Source organism: Schistocerca americana, unplaced genomic scaffold (assembly GCF_021461395.2).
Source record: "Schistocerca americana isolate TAMUIC-IGC-003095 unplaced genomic scaffold, iqSchAmer2.1 HiC_scaffold_420, whole genome shotgun sequence".
NCBI classification, from domain to species: Eukaryota; Metazoa; Arthropoda; class Insecta; order Orthoptera; family Acrididae; genus Schistocerca; species Schistocerca americana.
Genome location: NW_025726149.1, coordinates 27,682 through 48,703, shown reverse-complemented (window position 1 = coordinate 48,703; position 21,022 = coordinate 27,682). Strand labels below are relative to the sequence as shown.

The window sequence follows — 21,022 nt, the reverse complement described above, 5'->3', positions numbered from 1 at the left end:
AAAGAGAGAAGGTCGCCGACGCGGCACTCGACACGAAATGCGACAAGCGACCGTACGAACGGTCGAAGGAAACGGCCACATCCGGTGTGGTCTAGTGGCTAGGATACCTGGCTTTCACCCAGGAGGCCCGGGTACGATTCCCGGTACCGGAACGGAATTTTTTCCACGCGCGTCGTGACAAGTTTGAGTTGTCCGAGCGGCCGTTTCCCGTCCTGCTCGCAATATAGCTACTGTTTCGTGACCGTCAGCAGAATATAGACCAGGGAAGCAGACGCACGACGACCATAGAAATGGTGTACGGCCTCATGCCACCTGTTTCCAGCTTAGGGCTGAGCAACTGCATCTGCCGAGGCCCGTTAGCTCAGTTGGTTAGAGCGTCGTGCTAATAACGCGAAGGTCGTGGGTTCGATCCCCCCACGGGCCACTGCTCTTTTACTACTACGAAAAGGCAGCGCCGATTTCAGCTGGCGAGTGTGATGACCAAAAGATCATCACCCTGCGTGGAAGTTGACAGAGGATCCGAACCCGACTCGTCGGGAAGCGCTACAGCATTCACTCGGCAATGGCCGTACTATCTTGAATACACTGGTTCTCAACTGATAAAGAGAAAATGAAAGAAAATGTCCGATTGCCGATGCGCAACAACTTTGGCCCCTGTCAGTACTTGGGCGGGTGAGCGCATGGGAACACAGGGTACTATTGGCAGTTTTACTTCCTATTTTTGCTTCTCCTTAGTTTTCGGAGCTACAGCCCGATTCGGTCAGGGAGACGCCACCGTGAAATGAAGGGGGCGTGCTGTGTGTCCATCGCCTCGCCTCTCCTTACCTCTCTCAGTCGTTTCTCGTGCTTGTCGTTTTGATATAGGCCGATTTGAGAGCGTCAGCTCTCGCGTCAGCTGAGCAAAGTCGAGACAAGTCGAGACACACTAAGGGCTGGTATGCAGCGAGTAGGAGGCCGGAAAAACAATAATTTAAGAGCGCGTGGCAAAAGTACTCATACGTGAAATTAAAAGCCTGCTGCGGTGGCCGGGAATCGAACCCGGATCAACTGCTTGGAAGGCAACTATGCTGACCATTACACCACCACCGCACAAGCGAGCGCCCCGCCTCCGCGCTGTGTCGGCTTCCCGCCTGTCGGCAGCGGCCGAAGGTGATCGTACCTGGCAGGCGCATTTATAGGTAGGCTAGGGGAGCACATCCAGACGCATTCGGACAGCGTATCCGCGCACATCGCGCGGAGCAGCGGAGCGGTTGCGGCTTTGTTTACATCGCGGGGCGGCGCTCAGCGAGTGTTTCGAGGTCCACGTGTTCAAGTTTCTTCAACGTGAGTACCATGTCGACAGTTACTAGGGCAAACACTGCGCAGTTTGTGTTCGATCGAAATGCTTTGCGGCCCACCGCTTTTGAAATCCACGAATTTATATTCGAAGATTTGAAAATCCCGGAAGATCTAGTGGACACTTTTCAGTTGGATTTCGCGCAATATTCGCTATTTTTGAAGTTCTTTTCCGGCGACATCTGTGAAAAATTTGTTGAAAAATTTGGCGGAGTGCGTAAATTTAGGCATGTCGATGGCACAGTCAGTGATGTGCAGATTGTGCCCTCGGGTTATGGTGTTAGAACGGTTCGAGTATTTAATGTGCCCCCTGAATGCGGCAATGATTTGATTGCACGTGCTCTCACTCAGTACGGCGTTGTATTGTCGGTAGTGAACGAAAAGTGGTCTAGTGCGTACCTGTACCAGGTTAATAGTGGAGTACGTAGTGTCCGCATTGACTTGAAGAAACACATTCCATCCTACGTAATGATTGCGGGCTGTAGGGCTCAAGTGACTTATATCGGCCAGCCACCCACATGCTCAATTTGTCATTCCACTGAGCATTTACGTGTTGATTGTCCCCGTAGACGACCCGTGCAGCTCCCACGTAGTGATGTTGCGGCTACTGGTGGCCACTTTGTGCCACTACTGAGTGAAATAGTAGCGGGCACTGTATCACAACCATGCCCTGCCGACCCTATTCGTGCTGAGGATGTACCAAGTGAGGTGAATGTTACTGTCGACGCGCCACAGGATCGAATGGAGGACGCTCCCATTTTGTCCTCGGCTGTGGTAGAATCGGATTCAGTTGCTAGGGAGGTCCCAGATGTTTCGGATCATGCACCAGTTGCTATTTCGGAAGAGATGGACACCTCCTTACCACCGCCTCCGCCGCCTGAAGAGGTTCCCCTGGCACCGAGGAAAGGGCGTACAAAGAAAAATAAAAATAAGGGTACTAGGAGTCAGCAGTCAGATGATTTACCGTGCACCCCTGTCTCAGAGAGTGGCAGTGAGAGTGAAGTTCAGACATCGTGCCCCCCTGCTTCTGACAGCTCTGCGCGCCAGGAGCGTATAAGGGAACAAACTGCACATCTCAAGGTGTTCTTAAATACGGCACGCGAACAGGGTGCGCATGCTGCGAAGCGCAAAAGCGAGCAAAGTAGCGAGCAGCTGCCGCAGCGCACGCGCAGGCATTCGGCGACGTCGGCCGCCAGTACAGCAACAACACAGGCGGACGAGGCCACGTACACAGACACCGCTGGTGGTCGCGCCCAACCGACCGACCGACCAACGGAGACGCCCTGGTGGAAGCAGGAGGAGGACGACCCTGGATCCCATTAGCGGCTTTCGGCGGACCTGCTGTAATTCGTGCCCCGTTTACCTGCGACGTTATGTTCCGCTGTTCCTGCACGCTGACAGTAATTTTCTGCACAGTATTGTCCACGAGTTACGTAATGGGTTGCAGTGCTTCTTGACAGTTTTATTGGTGTGCTTAAGACGCTGCATCTGCGTCTTCCGTTTCTCATTTTTCTTGCTAATACTTGAGTGTCTGTGTTTTAAATGGCCGCCGCTCGTCAACATCTAAAGATCTTCTCAGTTTTATCACTCAATGTAAATCGCATCATAGCTGCGCATAAAATAGCAAGTTTTATAGACTTTTTAACTTTGGGCGGCTATGACGTTGCATTGCTCCAAGAAGTTACTGTTAAGCGCCTCAATAACGTCCCTGGTTATGATGTCATCTATAACATTAACGTTGAAGGTACTTGTGGCACCGCTGTTCTTTATAAAACTGTATTGCAACCAACTAACGTTCAATTTTTACCGAATGGCCGCTTACTTACGTGTACGATCCAGGATGTCACATTTATTAATATATACGCGCCGAGTGGCACTGATCATAAACGTGCACGTTCCGTTTTCTTTAATCAAGATGTGGTTCCGTTCTTTGCGTCGACCCGCAATGTAGTAGTTGGCGGCGATTTTAACTGTGTTACTGCCGCAGCCGATCAATTTCCCACGGCTACCATGTGCCCGGAACTTTCCCAACTAATTGTGACAAATGACTTGATCGATGTTTGGCGTCATTTTCATCCTGCCACGACGCAATACACACATTTTTATGCGAACGGTGCCAGCAGAATTGATCGCATTTATGTGTCGCGGCCGCTTCAAACCTATCTTCAGAGGGTTGCGGTACATCCCGTCGCTTTTAGCGATCACTGCGGTGTTGTGTGTGACGTGCAATTACTGGCAAATAGGCAGGCGCCACCTTCCCGTGTTTGGAAACTCAATACCCGTCATCTCTCTGACGCCGGTTTACGTTGCGAGATTCAGAACGTGTGGCAGTTCTGTTCTGAAAAACGGGGAAGTTATGCCTCAGTCTTACAATGGTGGGTCGACTTAGCCAAACCGCAGTTACGCAGTGTTGCGATGCGGTATGCAAGGGAGGCGTCATTTTGGGAGAGGCGCACCATTGCCTTTTATCAACAGTGCCTCCAAGATGCGCTTGATGCACCCGTGGCGCCAGATCAAAACTTACGCGCACGTTTGAATAGAATTAAAAGCAAGATACTCCAGCATCACCTCCACAAGGCACAAGGTGTTCTGATCAGGAGCCGACCGCAGTGTGAGACCATTGACGAAGTGCCAACGCTTTACCACTTGGCACGCGAGAAACGGTTGGCGCGGAGGAAAGACATTACCACCCTCATCACGGACACTGGTGCTCGTCTCACGGCGAAGCATGAGATCGTTCCCCACGTCACCGACCACTTTAAGAGATTGTTCGGACGGACAGCTGCCGATGATGTCGCCCGTTCCTTTCTGTTAGATGAATTGGATACTGTCATCTCCGAATCTGACCGTCAGTCACTGGATGAGATGTTGTCACGGGACGATGCGAAAGACGTGTTACGTTCGTGTCGTCGAGGGAAGTCTCCAGGTCCAGATGGCCTTCCCATCGAATTTTACCTGGCTTATTGGGATATTTTCGGTGAGACATTGACGATCATGATAAATGAAATTGTTCGTGGTGCTGCTGTCCCTTCGAAGTTCGTTGAAGGGCGTATTGTATTAATTCCGAAGACACCGACAGCATGCCGTGTTGAGGCATTACGCCCTATCACACTTTTAAATGCAGACTATAAACTGGCGGCACGATGCCTCGCAACGAAACTCAATGTGGTCATGGACAAGATAATCAGTCCCTTTCAGTCGTGTGGTGTGCAACGCCGTAGCATTTTTCACGCTGCGGCTTCATACCGAGACGTGGTCGCGTACGCAGCCATTAATGACCTGTCCGCTGGCATTCTCTCCATCGATTTTGCCAATGCATTCGACCGTATCGGGCACGATTATCTTCTGTCCGTCATGACAAAACTGGGGTTCGGCGGCCACTTTCTCGATGCTATACGGAATCTTTTAACATCGGCGACGTCAGTAATTGTCGTCAATGGTTGGCAGTCGCCGCCCATTCCTATTGCAAGATCCGTCAGACAGGGCTGTCCTTTATCAATGCTCCTATTTGTCATTGCGCTCGACCCGTTTTTGCGCGCAGTCGGTCGAATCATTGAAGGTGTCCAGGTCTGTCACGTCTCTCTCAAATGTGCTGCCTATGCTGACGACGTGGGACTTTTCATGGGGCGGGCAGATGACTTGGACAGAGTTCGCGATGTTCTGATACTGTACGAACGTGCCTCTGGCGCCGTTCTGAATACGCGGAAAACTGTATTGGTACCACTGGGTCGGCGGGGACTGTCTGCTGAACGGGACTGGTTCCGTGTTGTGCGCGCCCACAAAATTTTAGGACTCGACATTGTAGCGTGCCCACAAAAAATGCAAGTTTTAAACTGGAGGCGAATTCTTGGCACTGTGAAGGCCCTATGTCGCAGCCACTCAGGTCGCCGACTCAACTTACATCAACGTGTGGCTGTCATTAACACATTCATCTTATCGAACGCGTGGTACATCGCCCAACTGCTTAGTGTTCCGAAGCCGATCGGGAGGGCGATTTCGCAGGCGGTCTACTGGCTCCTGTGGCGGCATGAAATTTTTAAAGTCAATGCTTCGACCTGTGTCATCGACAGGCAGCTGGGCGGCCTCGGTTTCACCGACGTTCCACGCAAATGCGGCGCGCTGCTCGTCCACCGGACAGCCACCCTGCAGTCCGACAACCCGGCAGGAACCACCGCGGCACTCCTGGAGCTCTACCGCCCACACTCTGAAGCGGCGCCCGTCTCTCTCGCGTCCATCCCGTATAAGATGTCCTACATACGGGAGTACTTTTTAACGAGGAGCTACGCTCTGTCAACGGCTACCGACAGACACAGGACCGCCCGCGGACTCTACGTTGCCCTGACTGGACAACCTCCGCGTCATAAACTGGTGTTCCGCAACCCCACAGTGGAATGGGTGAACGTGTGGGCAAACATCAACAACCCGGTGTTGCCGTCGGATGTGAGTGCGCTCTGGTTTAAGATCGTCAACAACACCCTAGCGACGAACCAGCGGCTTGCCGACATTCATCTCCTTCCCTCTGCCAACTGTGGTAGATGTGGTGCTGTGGACACAAGGGAACATCGTTTTGAGTGTGCATCGGTGTCGACGGTATGGCGGCTGTGTCAACGAATGGTCGCCCACATTAATAGAACGCCTCCTCACCTTGTGACTGTTCGTCGTGTGATAGTGCCTAGCTTCAAAGCTTTCCCGCGGACGAAAAATAACGCCACTGTCTGGATCTTAGGGCATACGATTTATGCCCTTATCGATATGGCCGTCACTGATACTGTGATTTACCTGGATTATTTGTGGGCCCAGTATATGACACTGAAGGATTGCGTTCAATTTCGCGAACTGTTTGCGAATTTTTTGAAGGCGGCCTTGGATTACGGCTATGAAATGGAACTGCGGCAAACACCTTGAACTGAGATTTACTGAGCTGACGCGTTCCACCTTTACTTTCTTTTTCCTTCTTTATTTGTTTTAGTTGTGTTATGGTTGGTGACTTGTGCCACAACCTCACTACGGGTCGTTCTGGTTTTATCTCCAAGAGAGGAGTGTCCTTTTAATTTTGAGGAATTTTATTTTGTTTACAGGACTTCATGGGTATTTTAGAAGATACAGTCTCTTAATTTCTGTTCCCGGACTGTCGTGATTTCATTTTATTACTTTCCTGTGATTTCTGTTTCTTTCGTGTGATGCACACATCGACATAAACTCTCATGTTGTGCTGTTGTGCTGCGTTGACACCTGTTTTGTAACAACTCTCTGCTACATCGGAGTGACTGACGTTAGTCAGGAGGGAGAATACTTTCCTTTTAAGCGGAATATGATTTTAGTTGAACTACGCGCAGAAGAGTTGAACCAGCGGAGGAAAGAAGACCGTCCACGAATTCCGCAATAAAATTACTCTTAGTTCCTCATTTTTCTGTGGAAGAAGACACCACGCCATCTGAGCGGAAGATGATTTTGTTTTAAGTTATTCCTCTGTTCCACGAAGTTCGACAGTCCAGCAAATATAGCGATGAAGCTCGCCGAAGAAGGCATATTTTGGTGAGAGTAAGGAGGGCTATAAGGGGAGTTGGGAGGCCCTTAAAAGAAAAAAAAAAAAAAAAAAAAACAAAAAAAAAATAAAAAAAAAAAAAAAAAAAAGTGGTAGAATGCTCGCCTGCCACGCGGGTGGCCCGGGTTCGATTCCCGGCCGATGCATCTTTTTGCTTTTCCCGCGATAATGCTGCCGTGTGGCTTGCGCGCTTGAGATGCACGATCCGCAAGAATATATAGCTGGATTCCCTTGAGAAGAACCGAGAACGCAGCACTCGCCGGTCCCCACTAGGACGCTCGCATGATGTTCTGCAGACTAGCGTCGGCTTGGCCTCACAAGTTGCTGTGTCCAGGTGCCTCCGAGGCACTGAACTTTAACGACAAGGAGTGCTGCCTATCGTTGCAACAGCTGCAGCAACACCGCAATCAACTGGGCCGGCAGTGCACGTGTAGCAACAGAACACGTTATCCAGGAAGTAATGTTGGGTACGGTATTTACCCAGTTTCCAGGACCAGTGGTGCACCCGTGCCTCGGTAGCGCAGTAGGCAGCGCGTAAGTCTCATAATCTTAAGGTCGTGAGTTCGATCCTCACCCGGGGCATTTGATTTTCTGTGACCGATGGTGGTGCTGTTGCTAGGGCACCAACGTATTTCTTGTTTGTTATCCACAACGTTTCAACGCTTCAGCGGGAAAATGTTTACTTCCTGTTATTGCTACTTACAGCTTCCCTATTCCTCTTCTCCCAGCAGAGCATGAAGCCAAAAGCATTGCTCTGCGGCGTTTGAGGTGCGCGCCTTGCCAGTCAGTATGTGCAAAGGTGCTCGCAAAGAGAGAAGGGCGCCGACGCGGCACTCGACACGAAATGCGACAAGCGACCGTACGAACGGTCGATCGAAACGGCCACATCCGGTGTGGTCTAGTGGCTAGGATACCTGGCTTTCACCCAGGAGGCCCGGGTCAGATTCCCGGTACCGGAACGGAATTTTTTCCACACGCGACGTGACTAGTTTGAGCTGTCCGAGCGGCCGTTTCCCGTCAGCAGAATATAGAGCAGGGAAGCAGACGCACGACGACCATAGAAATGGTGTACGGCCTCATGCCACCTGTTTCCAGCTTAGGGCTGAGCAACTGCATCTGCCGAGGCCCGTTAGCTCAGTTGGTTAGAGCGTCGTGCTAATAACGCGAAGGTCGTGGGTTCGATCCCCCCACGGGCCACTGCTCTTTTACTACTACGAAAAGGCAGCGCCGATTTCAGCTGGCGAGTGTGATGACCAAAAGATCATCACCCTGCGTGGAAGTTGACAGAGGATCCGAACCCGACTCTTCGGGAAGCGCTACAGCATTCACTCGGCAATGGCCGTACTATCTTGAATACACTGGTTCTCAATTGATAAAGAGAAAATGAAAGAAAATGTCCGATTGCCGATGCGCAACAACTTTGGCCCCTGTCAGTACTTGGGCGGGTGAGCGCATGGGAACACAGGGTACTATTGGCAGTTTTACTTCCTATTTTTGCTTCTCCTTAGTTTTCGGAGCTACAGCCCGATTCGGTCAGGGAGACGCCACCGTGAAATGAAGGGGGCGTGCTGTGTGTCCATCGCCTCGCCTCTCCTTACCTCTCTCAGTCGTTTCTCGTGCTTGTCGTTTTGATATAGGCCGATTTGAGAGCGTCAGCTCTCGCGTCAGCTGAGCAAAGTCGAGACAAGTCGAGACACACTAAGGGCTGGTATGCAGCGAGTAGGAGGCCGGAAAAACAATAATTTAAGAGCGCGTGGCAAAAGTACTCATAGGCGAAATTAAAAGCCTGCTGCGGTGGCCGGGAATCGAACCCGGATCAACTGCTTGGAAGGCAACTATGCTGACCATTACACCACCACCGCACAAGCGAGCGCCCCGCCTCCGCGCTGTGTCGGCTTCCCGCCTGTCGGCAGCGGCCGAAGGTGATCGTACCTGGCAGGCGCATTTCGAGGTAGGCTAGGGGAGCACATCCAGACGCATTCGGACAGCGTATCCGCGCACATTTCGCATCCTTTGGCAAGAGTCGGCGCCGGCGAGGACCGCGTTCTGGCGGCATTTTTAAGCAGTGCAGTGCAGGATTCAGCGTCTGCAGCATCTTCTCCACAGAATGCTACGGCGCTTGACGGCAGTCCCACTTTCCCTTGAGACATCTGCTCGGGAAGCAGCGTAAAGTTACCGCTGGCCCAAGCATCGGTGGTTCAGTGGTAGAATGCTCGCCTGCCACGCGGGCGGCCCGGGTTCGATTCCCGGCCGATGCATCTTATTGCTTTTCCCGCGATAATGCTGCCGTGTGGCTTGCGCGCTTGAGATGCACGATCCGCAAGAATATATAGCTGGATTCCCTTGAGAAGAACCGAGAACGCAGCACTCGCCGGTCCCCACTAGGACGCTCGCATGATGTTCTGCAGACTAGCGTCGGCTTGGCCTCACAAGTTGCTGTGTCCAGGTGCCTCCGAGGCACTGAACTTTAACGACAAGGAGTGCTGCCTATCGTTGCAACAGCTGCAGCAACACCGCAATCAACTGGGCCGGCAGTGCACGTGTAGCAACAGAACACGTTATCCAGGAAGTAATGTTGGGTACGGTATTTACCCAGTTTCCAGGACCAGTTGTGCACCCGTGCCTCGGTAGCGCAGTAGGCAGCGCGTAAGTCTCATAATCTTAAGGTCGTGAGTTCGATCCTCACCCGGGGCATTTGATTTTCTGTGACCGATGGTGGTGCTGTTGCTAGGGCACCAACGTATTTTTTGTTTGTTATCCACAACGTTTCAACGCTTCAGCGGGAAAATGTTTACTTCCTGTTATTGCTACTTACAGCTTCCCTTTTCCTCTTCTCCCAGCAGAGCATGAAGCCAAAAGCATTGCTCTGCGGCGTTTGAGGTGCGCGCCTTGCCAGTCAGTATGTGCAAAGGTGCTCGCAAAGAGAGAAGGTCGCCGACGCGGCACTCGACACGAAATGCGACAAGCGACCGTACGAACGGTCGAAGGAAACGGCCACATCCGGTGTGGTCTAGTGGCTAGGATACCTGGCTTTCACCCAGGAGGCCCGGGTACGATTCCCGGTACCGGAACGGAATTTTTTCCACGCGCGTCGTGACAAGTTTGAGTTGTCCGAGCGGCCGTTTCCCGTCCTGCTCGCAATATAGCTACTGTTTCGTGACCGTCAGCAGAATATAGACCAGGGAAGCAGACGCACGACGACCATAGAAATGGTGTACGGCCTCATGCCACCTGTTTCCAGCTTAGGGCTGAGCAACTGCATCTGCCGAGGCCCGTTAGCTCAGTTGGTTAGAGCGTCGTGCTAATAACGCGAAGGTCGTGGGTTCGATCCCCCCACGGGCCACTGCTCTTTTACTACTACGAAAAGGCAGCGCCGATTTCAGCTGGCGAGTGTGATGACCAAAAGATCATCACCCTGCGTGGAAGTTGACAGAGGATCCGAACCCGACTCGTCGGGAAGCGCTACAGCATTCACTCGGCAATGGCCGTACTATCTTGAATACACTGGTTCTCAACTGATAAAGAGAAAATGAAAGAAAATGTCCGATTGCCGATGCGCAACAACTTTGGCCCCTGTCAGTACTTGGGCGGGTGAGCGCATGGGAACACAGGGTACTATTGGCAGTTTTACTTCCTATTTTTGCTTCTCCTTAGTTTTCGGAGCTACAGCCCGATTCGGTCAGGGAGACGCCACCGTGAAATGAAGGGGGCGTGCTGTGTGTCCATCGCCTCGCCTCTCCTTACCTCTCTCAGTCGTTTCTCGTGCTTGTCGTTTTGATATAGGCCGATTTGAGAGCGTCAGCTCTCGCGTCAGCTGAGCAAAGTCGAGACAAGTCGAGACACACTAAGGGCTGGTATGCAGCGAGTAGGAGGCCGGAAAAACAATAATTTAAGAGCGCGTGGCAAAAGTACTCATACGCGAAATTAAAAGCCTGCTGCGGTGGCCGGGAATCGAACCCGGATCAACTGCTTGGAAGGCAACTATGCTGACCATTACACCACCACCGCACAAGCGAGCGCACCGCCTCCGCGCTGTGTCGGCTTCCCGCCTGTCGGCAGCGGCCGAAGGTGATCGTACCTGGCAGGCGCATTTCGAGGTAGGCTAGGGGAGCACATCCAGACGCATTCGGACAGCGTATCCGCGCACATTTCGCATCCTTTGGCAAGAGTCGGCGCCGGCGAGGACCGCGTTCTGGCGGCATTTTTAAGCAGTGCAGTGCAGGATTCAGCGTCTGCAGCATCTTCTCCACAGAATGCTACGGCGCTTGACGGCAGTCCCACTTTCCCTTGAGACATCTGCTCGGGAAGCAGCGTAAAGTTACCGCTGGCCCAAGCATCGGTGGTTCAGTGGTAGAATGCTCGCCTGCCACGCGGGCGGCCCGGGTTCGATTCCCGGCCGATGCATCTTATTGCTTTTCCCGCGATAATGCTGCCGTGTGGCTTGCGCGCTTGAGATGCACGATCCGCAAGAATATATAGCTGGATTCCCTTGAGAAGAACCGAGAACGCAGCACTCGCCGGTCCCCACTAGGACGCTCGCATGATGTTCTGCAGACTAGCGTCGGCTTGGCCTCACAAGTTGCTGTGTCCAGGTGCCTCCGAGGCACTGAACTTTAACGACAAGGAGTGCTGCCTATCGTTGCAACAGCTGCAGCAACACCGCAATCAACTGGGCCGGCAGTGCACGTGTAGCAACAGAACACGTTATCCAGGAAGTAATGTTGGGTACGGTATTTACCCAGTTTCCAGGACCAGTTGTGCACCCGTGCCTCGGTAGCGCAGTAGGCAGCGCGTAAGTCTCATAATCTTAAGGTCGTGAGTTCGATCCTCACCCGGGGCATTTGATTTTCTGTGACCGATGGTGGTGCTGTTGCTAGGGCACCAACGTATTTTTTGTTTGTTATCCACAACGTTTCAACGCTTCAGCGGGAAAATGTTTACTTCCTGTTATTGCTACTTACAGCTTCCCTTTTCCTCTTCTCCCAGCAGAGCATGAAGCCAAAAGCATTGCTCTGCGGCGTTTGAGGTGCGCGCCTTGCCAGTCAGTATGTGCAAAGGTGCTCGCAAAGAGAGAAGGTCGCCGACGCGGCACTCGACACGAAATGCGACAAGCGACCGTACGAACGGTCGAAGGAAACGGCCACATCCGGTGTGGTCTAGTGGCTAGGATACCTGGCTTTCACCCAGGAGGCCCGGGTACGATTCCCGGTACCGGAACGGAATTTTTTCCACGCGCGTCGTGACAAGTTTGAGTTGTCCGAGCGGCCGTTTCCCGTCCTGCTCGCAATATAGCTACTGTTTCGTGACCGTCAGCAGAATATAGACCAGGGAAGCAGACGCACGACGACCATAGAAATGGTGTACGGCCTCATGCCACCTGTTTCCAGCTTAGGGCTGAGCAACTGCATCTGCCGAGGCCCGTTAGCTCAGTTGGTTAGAGCGTCGTGCTAATAACGCGAAGGTCGTGGGTTCGATCCCCCCACGGGCCACTGCTCTTTTACTACTACGAAAAGGCAGCGCCGATTTCAGCTGGCGAGTGTGATGACCAAAAGATCATCACCCTGCGTGGAAGTTGACAGAGGATCCGAACCCGACTCGTCGGGAAGCGCTACAGCATTCACTCGGCAATGGCCGTACTATCTTGAATACACTGGTTCTCAACTGATAAAGAGAAAATGAAAGAAAATGTCCGATTGCCGATGCGCAACAACTTTGGCCCCTGTCAGTACTTGGGCGGGTGAGCGCATGGGAACACAGGGTACTATTGGCAGTTTTACTTCCTATTTTTGCTTCTCCTTAGTTTTCGGAGCTACAGCCCGATTCGGTCAGGGAGACGCCACCGTGAAATGAAGGGGGCGTGCTGTGTGTCCATCGCCTCGCCTCTCCTTACCTCTCTCAGTCGTTTCTCGTGCTTGTCGTTTTGATATAGGCCGATTTGAGAGCGTCAGCTCTCGCGTCAGCTGAGCAAAGTCGAGACAAGTCGAGACACACTAAGGGCTGGTATGCAGCGAGTAGGAGGCCGGAAAAACAATAATTTAAGAGCGCGTGGCAAAAGTACTCATAGGCGAAATTAAAAGCCCGCTGCGGTGGCCGGGAATCGAACCCGGATCAACTGCTTGGAAGGCAACTATGCTGACCATTACACCACCACCGCACAAGCGAGCGCCCCGCCTCCGCGCTGTGTCGGCTTCCCGCCTGTCGGCAGCGGCCGAAGGTGATCGTACCTGGCAGGCGCATTTCGAGGTAGGCTAGGGGAGCACATCCAGACGCATTCGGACAGCGTATCCGCGCACATTTCGCATCCTTTGGCAAGAGTCGGCGCCGGCGAGGACCGCGTTCTGGCGGCATTTTTAAGCAGTGCAGTGCAGGATTCAGCGTCTGCAGCATCTTCTCCACAGAATGCTACGGCGCTTGACGGCAGTCCCACTTTCCCTTGAGACATCTGCTCGGGAAGCAGCGTAAAGTTACCGCTGGCCCAAGCATCGGTGGTTCAGTGGTAGAATGCTCGCCTGCCACGCGGGCGGCCCGGGTTCGATTCCCGGCCGATGCATCTTATTGCTTTTCCCGCGATAATGCTGCCGTGTGGCTTGCGCGCTTGAGATGCACGATCCGCAAGAATATATAGCTGGATTCCCTTGAGAAGAACCGAGAACGCAGCACTCGCCGGTCCCCACTAGGACGCTCGCATGATGTTCTGCAGACTAGCGTCGGCTTGGCCTCACAAGTTGCTGTGTCCAGGTGCCTCCGAGGCACTGAACTTTAACGACAAGGAGTGCTGCCTATCGTTGCAACAGCTGCAGCAACACCGCAATCAACTGGGCCGGCAGTGCACGTGTAGCAACAGAACACGTTATCCAGGAAGTAATGTTGGGTACGGTATTTACCCAGTTTCCAGGACCAGTTGTGCACCCGTGCCTCGGTAGCGCAGTAGGCAGCGCGTAAGTCTCATAATCTTAAGGTCGTGAGTTCGATCCTCACCCGGGGCATTTGATTTTCTGTGACCGATGGTGGTGCTGTTGCTAGGGCACCAACGTATTTTTTGTTTGTTATCCACAACGTTTCAACGCTTCAGCGGGAAAATGTTTACTTCCTGTTATTGCTACTTACAGCTTCCCTTTTCCTCTTCTCCCAGCAGAGCATGAAGCCAAAAGCATTGCTCTGCGGCGTTTGAGGTGCGCGCCTTGCCAGTCAGTATGTGCAAAGGTGCTCGCAAAGAGAGAAGGTCGCCGACGCGGCACTCGACACGAAATGCGACAAGCGACCGTACGAACGGTCGAAGGAAACGGCCACATCCGGTGTGGTCTAGTGGCTAGGATACCTGGCTTTCACCCAGGAGGCCCGGGTACGATTCCCGGTACCGGAACGGAATTTTTTCCACGCGCGTCGTGACAAGTTTGAGTTGTCCGAGCGGCCGTTTCCCGTCCTGCTCGCAATATAGCTACTGTTTCGTGACCGTCAGCAGAATATAGACCAGGGAAGCAGACGCACGACGACCATAGAAATGGTGTACGGCCTCATGCCACCTGTTTCCAGCTTAGGGCTGAGCAACTGCATCTGCCGAGGCCCGTTAGCTCAGTTGGTTAGAGCGTCGTGCTAATAACGCGAAGGTCGTGGGTTCGATCCCCCCACGGGCCACTGCTCTTTTACTACTACGAAAAGGCAGCGCCGATTTCAGCTGGCGAGTGTGATGACCAAAAGATCATCACCCTGCGTGGAAGTTGACAGAGGATCCGAACCCGACTCGTCGGGAAGCGCTACAGCATTCACTCGGCAATGGCCGTACTATCTTGAATACACTGGTTCTCAACTGATAAAGAGAAAATGAAAGAAAATGTCCGATTGCCGATGCGCAACAACTTTGGCCCCTGTCAGTACTTGGGCGGGTGAGCGCATGGGAACACAGGGTACTATTGGCAGTTTTACTTCCTATTTTTGCTTCTCCTTAGTTTTCGGAGCTACAGCCCGATTCGGTCAGGGAGACGCCACCGTGAAATGAAGGGGGCGTGCTGTGTGTCCATCGCCTCGCCTCTCCTTACCTCTCTCAGTCGTTTCTCGTGCTTGTCGTTTTGATATAGGCCGATTTGAGAGCGTCAGCTCTCGCGTCAGCTGAGCAAAGTCGAGACAAGTCGAGACACACTAAGGGCTGGTATGCAGCGAGTAGGAGGCCGGAAAAACAATAATTTAAGAGCGCGTGGCAAAAGTACTCATACGCGAAATTAAAAGCCTGCTGCGGTGGCCGGGAATCGAACCCGGATCAACTGCTTGGAAGGCAACTATGCTGACCATTACACCACCACCGCACAAGCGAGCGCACCGCCTCCGCGCTGTGTCGGCTTCCCGCCTGTCGGCAGCGGCCGAAGGTGATCGTACCTGGCAGGCGCATTTCGAGGTAGGCTAGGGGAGCACATCCAGACGCATTCGGACAGCGTATCCGCGCACATTTCGCATCCTTTGGCAAGAGTCGGCGCCGGCGAGGACCGCGTTCTGGCGGCATTTTTAAGCAGTGCAGTGCAGGATTCAGCGTCTGCAGCATCTTCTCCACAGAATGCTACGGCGCTTGACGGCAGTCCCACTTTCCCTTGAGACATCTGCTCGGGAAGCAGCGTAAAGTTACCGCTGGCCCAAGCATCGGTGGTTCAGTGGTAGAATGCTCGCCTGCCACGCGGGCGGCCCGGGTTCGATTCCCGGCCGATGCATCTTATTGCTTTTCCCGCGATAATGCTGCCGTGTGGCTTGCGCGCTTGAGATGCACGATCCGCAAGAATATATAGCTGGATTCCCTTGAGAAGAACCGAGAACGCAGCACTCGCCGGTCCCCACTAGGACGCTCGCATGATGTTCTGCAGACTAGCGTCGGCTTGGCCTCACAAGTTGCTGTGTCCAGGTGCCTCCGAGGCACTGAACTTTAACGACAAGGAGTGCTGCCTATCGTTGCAACAGCTGCAGCAACACCGCAATCAACTGGGCCGGCAGTGCACGTGTAGCAACAGAACACGTTATCCAGGAAGTAATGTTGGGTACGGTATTTACCCAGTTTCCAGGACCAGTTGTGCACCCGTGCCTCGGTAGCGCAGTAGGCAGCGCGTAAGTCTCATAATCTTAAGGTCGTGAGTTCGATCCTCACCCGGGGCATTTGATTTTCTGTGACCGATGGTGGTGCTGTTGCTAGGGCACCAACGTATTTTTTGTTTGTTATCCACAACGTTTCAACGCTTCAGCGGGAAAATGTTTACTTCCTGTTATTGCTACTTACAGCTTCCCTTTTCCTCTTCTCCCAGCAGAGCATGAAGCCAAAAGCATTGCTCTGCGGCGTTTGAGGTGCGCGCCTTGCCAGTCAGTATGTGCAAAGGTGCTCGCAAAGAGAGAAGGTCGCCGACGCGGCACTCGACACGAAATGCGACAAGCGACCGTACGAACGGTCGAAGGAAACGGCCACATCCGGTGTGGTCTAGTGGCTAGGATACCTGGCTTTCACCCAGGAGGCCCGGGTACGATTCCCGGTACCGGAACGGAATTTTTTCCACGCGCGTCGTGACAAGTTTGAGTTGTCCGAGCGGCCGTTTCCCGTCCTGCTCGCAATATAGCTACTGTTTCGTGACCGTCAGCAGAATATAGACCAGGGAAGCAGACGCACGACGACCATAGAAATGGTGTACGGCCTCATGCCACCTGTTTCCAGCTTAGGGCTGAGCAACTGCATCTGCCGAGGCCCGTTAGCTCAGTTGGTTAGAGCGTCGTGCTAATAACGCGAAGGTCGTGGGTTCGATCCCCCCACGGGCCACTGCTCTTTTACTACTACGAAAAGGCAGCGCCGATTTCAGCTGGCGAGTGTGATGACCAAAAGATCATCACCCTGCGTGGAAGTTGACAGAGGATCCGAACCCGACTCGTCGGGAAGCGCTACAGCATTCACTCGGCAATGGCCGTACTATCTTGAATACACTGGTTCTCAACTGATAAAGAGAAAATGAAAGAAAATGTCCGATTGCCGATGCGCAACAACTTTGGCCCCTGTCAGTACTTGGGCGGGTGAGCGCATGGGAACACAGGGTACTATTGGCAGTTTTACTTCCTATTTTTGCTTCTCCTTAGTTTTCGGAGCTACAGCCCGATTCGGTCAGGGAGACGCCACCGTGAAATGAAGGGGGCGTGCTGTGTGTCCATCGCCTCGCCTCTCCTTACCTCTCTCAGTCGTTTCTCGTGCTTGTCGTTTTGATATAGGCCGATTTGAGAGCGTCAGCTCTCGCGTCAGCTGAGCAAAGTCGAGACAAGTCGAGACACACTAAGGGCTGGTATGCAGCGAGTAGGAGGCCGGAAAAACAATAATTTAAGAGCGCGTGGCAAAAGTACTCATAGGCGAAATTAAAAGCCCGCTGCGGTGGCCGGGAATCGAACCCGGATCAACTGCTTGGAAGGCAACTATGCTGACCATTACACCACCACCGCACAAGCGAGCGCCCCGCCTCCGCGCTGTGTCGGCTTCCCGCCTGTCGGCAGCGGCCGAAGGTGATCGTACCTGGCAGGCGCATTTCGAGGTAGGCTAGGGGAGCACATCCAGACGCATTCGGACAGCGTATCCGCGCACATTTCGCATCCTTTGGCAAGAGTCGGCGCCGGCGACGCAAGAGTACGCAGAGGACCGCGGTCTGGCGGCATCTTTAAGCAGCGCAGTGCAGGATTCAGCGTCTGCAGCATCTTCTCCACAGAATGCTACGGCGCTTGACGGCAGTCCCACTTTCCCTTGAGACACCTGCTCGGGAAGCAGCGTGAAGGTACCGCCGGCCCGAGCATCGGTGGTTCAGTGGTAGAATGCTCGCCTGCCACGCGGGCGGCCCGGGTTCGATTCCCGGCCGATGCATCATTTTGTTTTTTCTCCGGTAGGGGTGCTGCGTGTCTTTCGCACTCGAACTGCGTGAGCCATGAGAATGAACCGCGGGATTCCGTGTGGAAAGAACCAATCATGCAGCGCGGACGACTGCTCGTTTGGACTCCTGCGTGCTATTGTACATACTGGCGTCGGCCTAGCATCGCAAGTTGCCTGCCGCGCCGTGAATGCACGTGTAGCAACAGAAAAAATGAGCCAGGGAGTGCAGACTCTCTACCACTTGTATTCGGTACTTACCAAGATTCCAGAAAGTGTAACGATCGCCTGCCTCGGTAGCGCAGTAGGCAGCGCGTAAGTCTCATAATCTTAAGGTCGTGAGTTCGATCCTCACCCGGGGCATCTAATTTTCTGTGACTGATGGTGGTGCTGTTGCTAGGGCGCCAACTTATTTCTTGTTTGTTATCCACAACGTTTCAACGCTTCAGCGGGAAAATGTTTACATACAGCTTCCCTTTTCCTCTTCTCCCAGCAGAGCATGAAGCCAAAAGCATTGCTCTGCGACGTTTGAGGTGCGCGCCTTGCCAGTCAGTATGTGCAAAGATGCTCGCAAAGAGAGCGACAATGCGACAAGCGACCGTACGAACGGGCGAATGAAACGGCCGCATCCGGTGTGGTCTAGTGGCTAGGATACCTGGCTTTCACCCAGGAGGCCCGGGTTCGATTCCCGGTACCGGAACGGAATTTTTTCCACACGAATCGTGACAAGTTTGAGCTGTCCGAGCGGCCGTTTCCCGTCCTGCTCGCAATATAGCTACTGTTTCGTGACCGTCAGCAGAATATAGACTAGGGAAGCAGACACACGACGACCGTAGGAATGGTGTATGGCTTCATGCCAGCTGATTCCAGCGTAGGGCTGAGCAACTGCATCTGCCGAGGCCCGTTAGCTCAGTTGGTTAGAGCGTCGTGCTAATAACGCGAAGGTCGTGGGTTCGATCCCCCCACGGGCCACTACTCTTGTACTACTGCGAAAAGGCAGCGCCGATTTCAGCTGGCGAGTGTGATGACCAAATGATCATCACCCTGCGTGGAAGTTGACAGAGGATCCGAACCCGACTCGCGGGGAAGCACTACAGCATTCGCTCGGCAATGGCCATAATATCTTGAATACACTGGTTAGAGAAAATGAAAGAAAATGTCCGATTGCCGATGCGTAACAACTTTGGCCCTTGTCAGTACTTGGGCGGGTGAGCGCATGGGAACACAGGGCACTATTGGCAGTTTTACTTCCTATTTTTGTTTCTCCATTGTTTTCGGAGCTACAGCCCGATTCGGTCAGGGAGACGCCACCGTGAAATGAAGGGGGCGTGCTGTGTGTCCATCGCCTCGCCTCTCCTTACCTCTCTCAGTCGTTTCTCGTGCTTGTCGTTTTGATATAGGCCGATTTGAGAGCGTCAGCTCTCGCGTCAGCTGAGCAAAGTCGAGACAAGTCGAGACACACTAAGGGCTGGTATGCAGCGAGTAAGAGGGCGAAAAAACAATAGTTTAAGAGCGCGTGGCAAAAGTACTCATAGGCGAAATTAAAAGCCTGCTGCGGTGGCCGGGAATCGAACCCGGATCAACTGCTTGGAAGGCAACTATGCTGACCATTACACCACCACCGCACAAGCGAGCGCCCCGCCACCGCGCTGAGTCGGCTTCCCGCCTGTCGGCAGCGGCCGAAGGTGATCGTACCCGGCAGGCGCATTTCGAGGCAGGCTAGGGGAGCACATCCAGACGCATTCGGACAGCGTATCCGCGCACATTTCGCATCCTTTGGCAAGAGTCGGCGCCGGCGACGCAAGAGTACGCAGAGGACCGCGTTCTGGCGGCATCTTTAAGCAGCGCAGTGCAGGATTCAGCGTCTGCAGCATCTTCTCCACAGAATGCTACGGCGCTTGACGGCAGTCCCACTTTCCCTTGAGACACCTGCTCGGGAAGCAGCGTGAAGGTACCGCCGGCCCGAGCATCGGTGGTTCAGTGGTAGAATGCTCGCCTGCCACGCGGGCGGCCCGGGTTCGATTCCCGGCCGATGCATCATTTTGTTTTTTCTCCGGTAGGGGTGCTGCGTGTCTTTCGCACTCGAACTGCGTGAGCCATGAGAATGAACCGCGGGATTCCGCGTGGAAAGAACCAATCATGCAGCGCGGACGACTGCTCGTTTGGACTCCTGCGTGCTATTGTACATACTGGCGTCGGCCTAGCATCGCAAGTTGCCTGCCGCGCCGTGAATGCACGTGTAGCAACAGAAAAAATGAGCCAGGGAGTGCAGACTCTCTACCACTTGTATTCGGTACTTACCAAGATTCCAGAAAGTGTAACGATCGCCTGCCTCGGTAGCGCAGTAGGCAGCGCGTAAGTCTCATAATCTTAAGGTCGTGAGTTCGATCCTCACCCGGGGCATCTAATTTTCTGTGACTGATGGTGGTGCTGTTGCTAGGGCTCCAACTTATTTCTTGTTTGTTATCCACAACGTTTCAACGCTTCAGCGGGAAAATGTTTACATACAGCTTCCCTTTTCCTCTTCTCCCAGCAGAGCATGAAGCCAAAAGCATTGCTCTGCGACGTTTGAGGTGCGCGCCTTGCCAGTCAGTATGTGCAAAGATGCTCGCAAAGAGAGCGACAATGCGACAAGCGACCGTACGAACGGGCGAATGAAACGGCCGCATCCGGTGTGGTCTAGTGGCTAGGATACCTGGCTTTCACCCAGGAGGCCCGGGTTCGATTCCCGGTACCGGAACGGAATTTTTTCCACACGAATCGTGACAAGTTTGAGCTGTCCGAGCGGCCGTTTCCCGTCCTGCTCGCAATATAGCTACTGTTTCGTGACCGTCAGCAGAATATAGACTAGGGAAGCAGACACACGACGACCGTAGGAATGGTGTATGGCTTCATGCCAGCTGATTCCAGCGTAGGGCTGAGCAACTGCATCTGCCGAGGCCTGTTAGCTCAGTTGGTTAGAGCGTCGTGCTAATAACGCGAAGGTCGTGGGTTCGATCCCCCCACGGGCCACTACTCTTGTACTACTGCGAAAAGGCAGCGCCGATTTCAGCTGGCGAGTGTGATGACCAAATGATCATCACCCTGCGTGGAAGTTGACAGAGGATCCGAACCCGACTCGCGGGGAAGCACTACAGCATTCGCTCGGCAATGGCCATAATATCTTGAATACACTGGTTAGAGAAAATGAAAGAAAATGTCCGATTGCCGATGCGTAACAACTTTGGCCCTTGTCAGTACTTGGGCGGGTGAGCGCATGGGAACACAGGGCACTATTGGCA

The 21,022-nt window shown here is 53.4% G+C and overlaps 36 non-coding genes across 36 annotated transcripts; 29 read left to right on the top strand and 7 right to left on the bottom strand.

Moving 5' to 3' along the window:
* Positions 1-80: 80 nt before the first annotated feature.
* On the top strand, positions 81-152 carry Trnae-uuc. Its single transcript has one exon. It is a non-coding gene; the product is annotated as a tRNA-Glu (tRNA).
* Positions 153-350: 198 nt separating this feature from the next.
* On the top strand, positions 351-424 carry Trnai-aau. The gene has a single exon. It is a non-coding gene; the product is annotated as a tRNA-Ile (tRNA).
* Positions 425-1,017: 593 nt separating this feature from the next.
* Positions 1,018-1,089, bottom strand: Trnag-ucc. The gene has a single exon. It is a non-coding gene; the product is annotated as a tRNA-Gly (tRNA).
* Positions 1,090-7,389: 6,300 nt separating this feature from the next.
* On the top strand, positions 7,390-7,462 carry Trnam-cau. The gene has a single exon. It is a non-coding gene; the product is annotated as a tRNA-Met (tRNA).
* Positions 7,463-7,767: 305 nt separating this feature from the next.
* Trnae-uuc lies at positions 7,768-7,839 on the top strand. Its single transcript has one exon. It is a non-coding gene; the product is annotated as a tRNA-Glu (tRNA).
* A 164-nt stretch (positions 7,840-8,003) lies between these two features.
* Positions 8,004-8,077, top strand: Trnai-aau. The gene has a single exon. It is a non-coding gene; the product is annotated as a tRNA-Ile (tRNA).
* A 593-nt stretch (positions 8,078-8,670) lies between these two features.
* Trnag-ucc lies at positions 8,671-8,742 on the bottom strand. Its single transcript has one exon. It is a non-coding gene; the product is annotated as a tRNA-Gly (tRNA).
* Positions 8,743-9,067: 325 nt separating this feature from the next.
* Positions 9,068-9,138, top strand: Trnag-gcc. The gene has a single exon. It is a non-coding gene; the product is annotated as a tRNA-Gly (tRNA).
* A 363-nt stretch (positions 9,139-9,501) lies between these two features.
* On the top strand, positions 9,502-9,574 carry Trnam-cau. The gene has a single exon. It is a non-coding gene; the product is annotated as a tRNA-Met (tRNA).
* A 305-nt stretch (positions 9,575-9,879) lies between these two features.
* Positions 9,880-9,951, top strand: Trnae-uuc. Its single transcript has one exon. It is a non-coding gene; the product is annotated as a tRNA-Glu (tRNA).
* A 198-nt stretch (positions 9,952-10,149) lies between these two features.
* Positions 10,150-10,223, top strand: Trnai-aau. Its single transcript has one exon. It is a non-coding gene; the product is annotated as a tRNA-Ile (tRNA).
* A 593-nt stretch (positions 10,224-10,816) lies between these two features.
* Trnag-ucc lies at positions 10,817-10,888 on the bottom strand. Its single transcript has one exon. It is a non-coding gene; the product is annotated as a tRNA-Gly (tRNA).
* A 325-nt stretch (positions 10,889-11,213) lies between these two features.
* Trnag-gcc lies at positions 11,214-11,284 on the top strand. Its single transcript has one exon. It is a non-coding gene; the product is annotated as a tRNA-Gly (tRNA).
* Positions 11,285-11,647: 363 nt separating this feature from the next.
* Trnam-cau lies at positions 11,648-11,720 on the top strand. Its single transcript has one exon. It is a non-coding gene; the product is annotated as a tRNA-Met (tRNA).
* Positions 11,721-12,025: 305 nt separating this feature from the next.
* Positions 12,026-12,097, top strand: Trnae-uuc. The gene has a single exon. It is a non-coding gene; the product is annotated as a tRNA-Glu (tRNA).
* A 198-nt stretch (positions 12,098-12,295) lies between these two features.
* Positions 12,296-12,369, top strand: Trnai-aau. The gene has a single exon. It is a non-coding gene; the product is annotated as a tRNA-Ile (tRNA).
* A 593-nt stretch (positions 12,370-12,962) lies between these two features.
* Trnag-ucc lies at positions 12,963-13,034 on the bottom strand. Its single transcript has one exon. It is a non-coding gene; the product is annotated as a tRNA-Gly (tRNA).
* Positions 13,035-13,359: 325 nt separating this feature from the next.
* On the top strand, positions 13,360-13,430 carry Trnag-gcc. The gene has a single exon. It is a non-coding gene; the product is annotated as a tRNA-Gly (tRNA).
* A 363-nt stretch (positions 13,431-13,793) lies between these two features.
* On the top strand, positions 13,794-13,866 carry Trnam-cau. Its single transcript has one exon. It is a non-coding gene; the product is annotated as a tRNA-Met (tRNA).
* Positions 13,867-14,171: 305 nt separating this feature from the next.
* On the top strand, positions 14,172-14,243 carry Trnae-uuc. The gene has a single exon. It is a non-coding gene; the product is annotated as a tRNA-Glu (tRNA).
* A 198-nt stretch (positions 14,244-14,441) lies between these two features.
* Positions 14,442-14,515, top strand: Trnai-aau. Its single transcript has one exon. It is a non-coding gene; the product is annotated as a tRNA-Ile (tRNA).
* Positions 14,516-15,108: 593 nt separating this feature from the next.
* Positions 15,109-15,180, bottom strand: Trnag-ucc. Its single transcript has one exon. It is a non-coding gene; the product is annotated as a tRNA-Gly (tRNA).
* Positions 15,181-15,505: 325 nt separating this feature from the next.
* Positions 15,506-15,576, top strand: Trnag-gcc. The gene has a single exon. It is a non-coding gene; the product is annotated as a tRNA-Gly (tRNA).
* A 363-nt stretch (positions 15,577-15,939) lies between these two features.
* On the top strand, positions 15,940-16,012 carry Trnam-cau. Its single transcript has one exon. It is a non-coding gene; the product is annotated as a tRNA-Met (tRNA).
* A 305-nt stretch (positions 16,013-16,317) lies between these two features.
* Trnae-uuc lies at positions 16,318-16,389 on the top strand. The gene has a single exon. It is a non-coding gene; the product is annotated as a tRNA-Glu (tRNA).
* A 198-nt stretch (positions 16,390-16,587) lies between these two features.
* Trnai-aau lies at positions 16,588-16,661 on the top strand. Its single transcript has one exon. It is a non-coding gene; the product is annotated as a tRNA-Ile (tRNA).
* Positions 16,662-17,254: 593 nt separating this feature from the next.
* Positions 17,255-17,326, bottom strand: Trnag-ucc. Its single transcript has one exon. It is a non-coding gene; the product is annotated as a tRNA-Gly (tRNA).
* Positions 17,327-17,667: 341 nt separating this feature from the next.
* On the top strand, positions 17,668-17,738 carry Trnag-gcc. The gene has a single exon. It is a non-coding gene; the product is annotated as a tRNA-Gly (tRNA).
* A 293-nt stretch (positions 17,739-18,031) lies between these two features.
* Trnam-cau lies at positions 18,032-18,104 on the top strand. Its single transcript has one exon. It is a non-coding gene; the product is annotated as a tRNA-Met (tRNA).
* Positions 18,105-18,369: 265 nt separating this feature from the next.
* On the top strand, positions 18,370-18,441 carry Trnae-uuc. The gene has a single exon. It is a non-coding gene; the product is annotated as a tRNA-Glu (tRNA).
* Positions 18,442-18,639: 198 nt separating this feature from the next.
* Trnai-aau lies at positions 18,640-18,713 on the top strand. The gene has a single exon. It is a non-coding gene; the product is annotated as a tRNA-Ile (tRNA).
* Positions 18,714-19,294: 581 nt separating this feature from the next.
* On the bottom strand, positions 19,295-19,366 carry Trnag-ucc. Its single transcript has one exon. It is a non-coding gene; the product is annotated as a tRNA-Gly (tRNA).
* Positions 19,367-19,707: 341 nt separating this feature from the next.
* On the top strand, positions 19,708-19,778 carry Trnag-gcc. Its single transcript has one exon. It is a non-coding gene; the product is annotated as a tRNA-Gly (tRNA).
* Positions 19,779-20,071: 293 nt separating this feature from the next.
* On the top strand, positions 20,072-20,144 carry Trnam-cau. The gene has a single exon. It is a non-coding gene; the product is annotated as a tRNA-Met (tRNA).
* A 265-nt stretch (positions 20,145-20,409) lies between these two features.
* On the top strand, positions 20,410-20,481 carry Trnae-uuc. Its single transcript has one exon. It is a non-coding gene; the product is annotated as a tRNA-Glu (tRNA).
* Positions 20,482-20,679: 198 nt separating this feature from the next.
* Trnai-aau lies at positions 20,680-20,753 on the top strand. The gene has a single exon. It is a non-coding gene; the product is annotated as a tRNA-Ile (tRNA).
* Positions 20,754-21,022: the final 269 nt, after the last annotated feature.